Genomic DNA, 6,097 nt, shown 5'->3' with positions numbered 1-6,097 from the left:
TTTGGGTTTTTTTTTAGGAGGATTGCATTTTCCTGAAGTTCTAGGTCACGTCAAGTGCGATACTTCAGATTCTCTCAGCAGATTCATCGTGACACAAAAGGGAACCGCTGCGGCAGCTTTCCTTAGCAGCAGATCGGTCTCTCCGACGGATTCGCTTCGGAGAGATAAGTCGAGGGCTGTGGTCACAGAGGGGATCGAAGCAGGGCAGTGGGTTAGGATTCACACCGGTTAGGGTTTTGAGTCAGCTATGGGGAGGGGGAGGTTTGAGAACTGGCCTCTGGGGCCACCGTGAGGGAAAGGCTCACTTTGGCTAACAATGCTGAGGCTAGCAGGGCAGAGCAGTCCCAAGGTGTGTCGTCACTTGTCTGTCGTGCGTTCCGTGTCTTCCGTTCATCTCGTGTAACGTGTCTCTTGCCTTAGTCCTCCCAGGAGCTTATGAGAAACCCCAGGTCCTTCCGGTCCTCGTGAGGACTTTCTCGTCTCAGAGTTTTCTCTCCCCGTCGTGCCCCCTCGTCTCACGTGTCACGGGTGTCTGGGGGTATTCGGTCCGGAACTGCTCTGCCCTGCCGCCCGGCCCCGTTGCAGGTGTTTAAGGACAAGTCCCGGGCACTTGTAATTGGAGACTCGTAATACGGGCTGTAGTTGGAGTCTAGGTAGTATTCTTATGTTGGCAGAAGGTGTCTGGAGCTGTGAAGTTACCCTGCAGCACTTTGACTTTTTTCCTAACTTTCTTTCAGATGCGGATGGATCGACCTCCCGGAAGAGCGCCCCGTCCCAGATGAGGCGATCCCCCTGAGAAGGTCGGTCACGGTTTTTCTTTGCAGCGGGGCTGGAACCGGTCACTGTGTTACAGCTCTGCTCTTTGTCTTTATTTTTAGGAAGTAAAGCCGGATAGCAGCAGTGAAGGCGAAGCATTGTGAAGGTGAGCCTCGGTTGGTGAAGAGAAGCAGTTGTTCTTGCTGGGGTCTCAGTTTCTGGTGCAACTTCCAGCATTCCTGCTTGTTTGTGTGTTTTAGGCTGCCTCCTGATGTTGTGCTGAGGCCCCGTCACTGACCTGCCAAGAGACCCGGTTTGCTTCTCCGGTGAGCCCCAGCAAATGTTACCGGAGTCTGTGACGAAGCCTCGACCTCGTCCACCTGAAGGTGCGGTCCGGGTAGCCTTTAGTCACGGCCGAGGAGTCGCGGCGAGTCGGGGGCGTCGGGAGGAGCGGCGACGGCGCGCTCAACTTTTAGCGACGCTACATCGCCTCCTCTCCGTTTATTCTAGGCGTACCCCGCGACGACGGCGTCCGCCTCGGAGCGTGGCCGAAGCGTGTGGCCCGAGGACCTGGTCGTTCCTAAGAGACGGTGAGTAGGAGCATAGTTGGGTTTTGGTGAATATGCCACTAAGATTCTGCACTTATATTTGGTTTTCTTTATCATAGGTGATGATACTTGTCTGAGACAACAGCCCGGCGAGAGAAGAACTTCCCAGACGGCGAGATGGCTTCGTTTGGCCCCTGACCGGCCTCTCGCCGTGACTCACGTCTTCAGCCATCCGAGAGATAAGCGGAGCCCGCAGAGGGGATCAAAGCAGGGTGGCGGGTCGGGACTCAGATCGGTTTGGGTTTTTGAGTGAGCTTTGGGGATGGTGAGGCTCTAGAAATGACCCCATAGGCCCCATCGAAAGAAAGCCTCACTTTGGCTCGCAGCGCTGAGGCGGGCAGGGCAGAGCAGTCCCAGGGTGTGTCGTCACATGTCTCTCGTGTCTTCCGCGCATCTCGTGTAACATGTCTCTTGCCTTAGTCCTCCCAGGGGCTTTTGAGAAACCCCAGGGTCCTTCCGGTCATCTCCCATCTTTGCGTTCCTCGGCCCGGGGCCGACGCCGGCGAAGTTTCGATTCGGGAGCTCGGACAGGCGTCGGAATCGCATCTCTCTTCAGAAGCATCCGATCGGATGTCTTCTTAGGTCTTGTTCTCAGCTGTGTTGACAGCTGTGTGCAGTCATCTTTCTTTATAGTGGATAAGGACTTGTGCCGATTCAAAGGCAGGCAGAGGCTTCCAGCCACAGGATTCTCAGGCATCCGTCTCCGCGGTTCTCGGAATAAGTCGTTCCGTTAGCATCTTTTTCCTCCAGGGTCATCCGAGCCCGGCGGGCTCGCCTTCGGTCCCCCCTCGGTCATCTCGTTCAGCATTCTCTCGGTCCTTGCGAGGACTTGCTCGTCTCAGAGTTTTCTCTCCCCGTCGTGTCCCCTCGTCTCACGTGTCACGGGTGTCTGGGGGTATTTGGTCCGGAACTGCTCTGCCCTGCCGCCCGGCCCCGTTGCAGGTGTTCAAGGACAAGTCCCGGGCACTTGTAATTGGAGACTCGTAATACGGGCTGTAGTTGGAGTCTAGGTAGTATTCTTATGTTGGCAGAAGGTGTCTGGAGCTGTGAAGTTACCCTGCAGCACTTTGACCTTTTTCCTAACTTTCTTTCAGATGCGGATGGATCGACCTCCTGGCAGAGCGCCTCGTCCCAGATGAGGGGATCCCCCTGAGAAGGTCGGTCACGGTTCTTCTTTTGCAGCGGGGCTGGAGTCAGTCACTGTGTTACAGCTCTGCTCTTTGTATTTTTTTTCAGGAAGTAAAGCCGGATAGCAGCAGTGAAGGTGAAGCATTGTGAAGGTGAGCCTCGGTTGGTGGAGAGAAGCAGTTGTTCTTGCTGGGGTCTCAGTTTCTGCTATAACTTTAATCCCTTGTTTTTTTATGTTAGGTGGTCTACTTGCAAGATATCCCAGCCCAGGATGCCAGAGGACAGGTGGGTGCAAGCTCTAAGTGTGTTTTGGTGTTTAAGTCCCTGGTTTGCTGATAATGTTTAGTTCTCGAAGATAGAATGAAAGAACCATATCACGAATCCCACCTTGTGGATCCTGACACGAATCGGTGTCACGGACAGGATTCTGAGAGACAGAAGGGGTTGCAGATTTGTCGTGCACTCGGTATCGGGGGAAAGACGTTTCGCCTCAGCCGCCCCTAGCCTGCCACGCCGGTGAGCAGTGTCTAGAAAGCAAGGGAGGCGATTCGAATTTTTTAAAAACTGCACACGCCTCGGTGCAAAGCACCCCACACTCATTTGAGGGCTCTGTCTTCAGAATTTTACAAGGGATATTTGAGTACAAGAGTTTGGACTGACCGATTTTTCTGTTTAAAGTACTTGTTTGCTGATAATGTTTAGTTCTCTCAGATAGAATGAAAGAACCACATCACAAATCCCACCTTGTGGATCCCGACACGAATCGGTGTCACGGACAGGATTCTGAGAGACAGAAGGGGTTGCAGATTTGTCGTGTACTCGGTATCGGGGGAAAGACGTTTCGCCTCAGCCGCCCCTAGCCTGCCACGCCGGTGAGCAGTGTCTAGAAAGCAAGGGAGGCGATTCGAATTTTTTAAAAACTGCACATGCCTAGATGCAAAGCACCCCACACTCATTTGAGGGCTCTGTCTTCAGAATTTTACAAGGGATATTTGAGTACAAGAGTTTGGACTGACCGATTTTTCTGTTTAAAGTACTTGTTTGCTGATAATGTTTAGTTCTCTCAGATAGAATGAAAGAACCACATCACAAATCCCACCTTGTGGATCCTGACACGAATCGGTGTCACGGACAGGATTCTGAGAGACAGAAGGGGTTGCAGATTTGTCGTGCACTCGGTATCGGGGGAAAGACGTTTTGCCTCAGCCGCCCCTAGCCTGCCACGCCGGTGAGCAGTGTCTAGAAAGCAAGGGAGGCGATTCGAATTTTTAAAAACTGCACACGCCTAGATGCAAAGCACCCCACACTCGTTTGAGGGCTCTGTCTTCAGAACTTTACAGGGGATCTTTGAGTACGAGAGGTGGGACTGAGTGGTTTTTCTTCTGTTTAAGTCCCTGGTTGGCTGACAAGCTTTCGTAGTCCAAGATGGAATAAAGGAACCGCATCAGGAATTCCACCTTGCGGATGGTGCCAGTCATATTTTCTGTTTTGTCCGAGGTTCCGTGCAGAGAGGCAGAGCCGAAGTTTGCGATCGGCCGCACCGAAGCCGGCGCGGGGGACGTCTCGACGTACGCATCCTATCGAGGATGGGTCTTGTCCTATTACGTTACAAAAGGTAAGCGTCACAGGTGGAAGTTGGGATCAGGGGAAAAGCATTTATAATCAGTGGAGCCAATTTAAAGTTAAGGTACAGGACAGGGCTGTAGTGGGGTGGGCCCCTCTGAAGCCAAGGGAGAGGGTTTCTTTTCGAGCTCCCCAGAGCTTTTGCCGGGCAGGGCAGTTCCAATCCATCCTCTCACGCTCTCGCGTTTCACGTCGTCGGCCGTCTCAGCCTCTCGACGTCGTCGTGGATTTTTTCGTCCGAGGAACCGGCCTTCGCGTCCCCGCGGCTATCGCCACGTTCACCCGGCAGACATCGCCTGCGCTCGCCTCTGTAAAGTGCCTTGTGCTGTGCTCGCCTCTGTAAAAAGTGCCTTGTGCTGTGCTTGCCTCTGTAAAAAGTGCCTTGTGCTGTGCTTGCCTCTGTAAAAAGTGCCTTGTGCTGTGCTTGCCTCTGTAAAAAGTGCCTTGTGCTGTGCTTGCCTCTGTAAAAAGTGCCTTGTGCTGTGCTTGCCTCTGTAAAAAGTGCCTTGTGCTGTGCTTGCCTCTGTAAAAAGTGCCTTGTGCTGTGCTTGCCTCTGTAAAAAGTGCCTTGTGCTGTTCTTGCCTCTGTAAAAAGTGCCTTGTGCTGTTCTTGCCTCTGTAAAAAGTGCCTTGTGCTGTGCTTGCCTCTGTAAAGTGCCTTGTGCTGTGCTTGCCTCTGTAAAAAGTGCCTTGTGCTGTGCTTGCCTCTGTAAAAAGTGCCTTGTGCTGTGCTTGCCTCTGTAAAAAGTGCCTTGTGCTGTGCTTGCCTCTGTAAAAAGTGCCTTGTGCTGTGCTCGCCTCTGTAAAAAGTGCCTTGTGCTGTGCTTGCCTCTGTAAAAAGTGCCTTGTGCTGTGCTCGCCTCTGTAAAAAGTGCCTTGTGCTGTGCTCGCCTCTGTAAAAAGTGCCTTGTGCTGTGCTCGCCTCTGTAAAAAGTGCCTTGTGCTGTGCTCGCCTCTGTAAAAAGTGCCTTGTGCTGTGCTTGCCTCTGTAAAAAGTGCCTTGTGCTGTGCTTGCCTCTGTAAAAAGTGCCTTGTGCTGTGCTTGCCTCTGTAAAAAGTGCCTTGTGCTGTGCTTGCCTCTGTAAAAAGTGCCTTGTGCTGTGCTTGCCTCTGTAAAAAGTGCCTTGTGCTGTGCTTGCCTCTGTAAAAAGTGCCTTGTGCTGTGCTTGCCTCTGTAAAAAGTGCCTTGTGCTGTGCTTGCCTCTGTAAAAAGTGCCTTGTGCTGTGCTTGCCTCTGTAAAAAGTGCCTTGTGCTGTGCTTGCCTCTGTAAAAAGTGCCTTGTGCTGTGCTTGCCTCTGTAAAAGTGCCTTGTGCTGTGCTTGCCTCTGTAAAAAGTGCCTTGTGCTGTGCTTGCCTCTGTAAAAGTGCCTTGTGCTGTGCTTGCCTCTGTAAAAAGTGCCTTGTACTGTGCTCGCCTCTGTAAAGTGCATTGGTTTGGAGCTGCCCTGCCCTGGCCCATAGTTAGAGTTAGGTAGAACAGGTATAAAAGGTTATAGTTCCTCTTTTCTATGAGGTTTTTGTGTATAAAATGTGTGGGCCTAGAGGGAGGCTGAGTCATAGCTATCATACAATCCCTCACTGACCACCTTGTGTTGTCTTGCAGGTCTCTGATGCCTATTTTCTGAGGATCTACCATTTGATGTTGAGAAGCAGCAGCGAGAAGATGTCTCGGGGCATTTTGTTCAGCACAGTGTTTCAAATAAGGGTTGCGGTCACTGTGTGAGTTAGAGTCTCCTGCTGTGTGTCAGAGCGTGTCTGTGAGAGTCGGTGGGTCTGGGTGTGCTTGTGTGTGTGCGTGTTGTGCGGTTCTAACCTTGTGTGTATTGCTCTTGCTTTTCAGGACTTCAAATTCACTTTTAAATTTAGAATAAAAAATCCCCAGCTGGGGGGGTTTTTTTTTTTTCCCTCCCAGCTGGGGTTTTTTTTCCTCGGTCCCGGCCGGTCTGCGAGGCGACAGTCATCGCCTAAGTTTGGGCACGGA

General features: G+C 52.1%; 1 long non-coding RNA gene across 2 annotated transcripts; it reads left to right on the top strand.

Moving 5' to 3' along the window:
- The first annotated feature begins 518 nt into the window (after positions 1-518).
- On the top strand, positions 519-5,865 carry LOC131588500 (uncharacterized). Of its 2 annotated transcripts, XR_009279597.1 has the most exons (7): positions 1,266-1,346; positions 1,424-1,583; positions 2,459-2,521; positions 2,601-2,644; positions 2,733-2,777; positions 3,884-4,107; positions 5,720-5,865. It is a non-coding gene; the product is annotated as an uncharacterized LOC131588500 (long non-coding RNA). The 2 variants fall into 2 exon arrangements; XR_009279596.1 differs by lacking the exons at positions 1,266-1,346; positions 1,424-1,583; positions 2,459-2,521; positions 2,601-2,644 and adding exons at positions 519-800; positions 879-922 and having other exon boundaries at positions 3,990-4,107.
- The last annotated feature ends 232 nt before the right edge of the window (positions 5,866-6,097 follow it).

Source organism: Poecile atricapillus, chromosome 26 (assembly GCF_030490865.1).
Source record: "Poecile atricapillus isolate bPoeAtr1 chromosome 26, bPoeAtr1.hap1, whole genome shotgun sequence".
Taxonomy (NCBI): Eukaryota; Metazoa; Chordata; class Aves; order Passeriformes; family Paridae; genus Poecile; species Poecile atricapillus.
The sequence above is the reverse complement of the archived record's forward strand: the minus strand, read 5'-3'. Positions and strand labels throughout refer to the sequence as shown.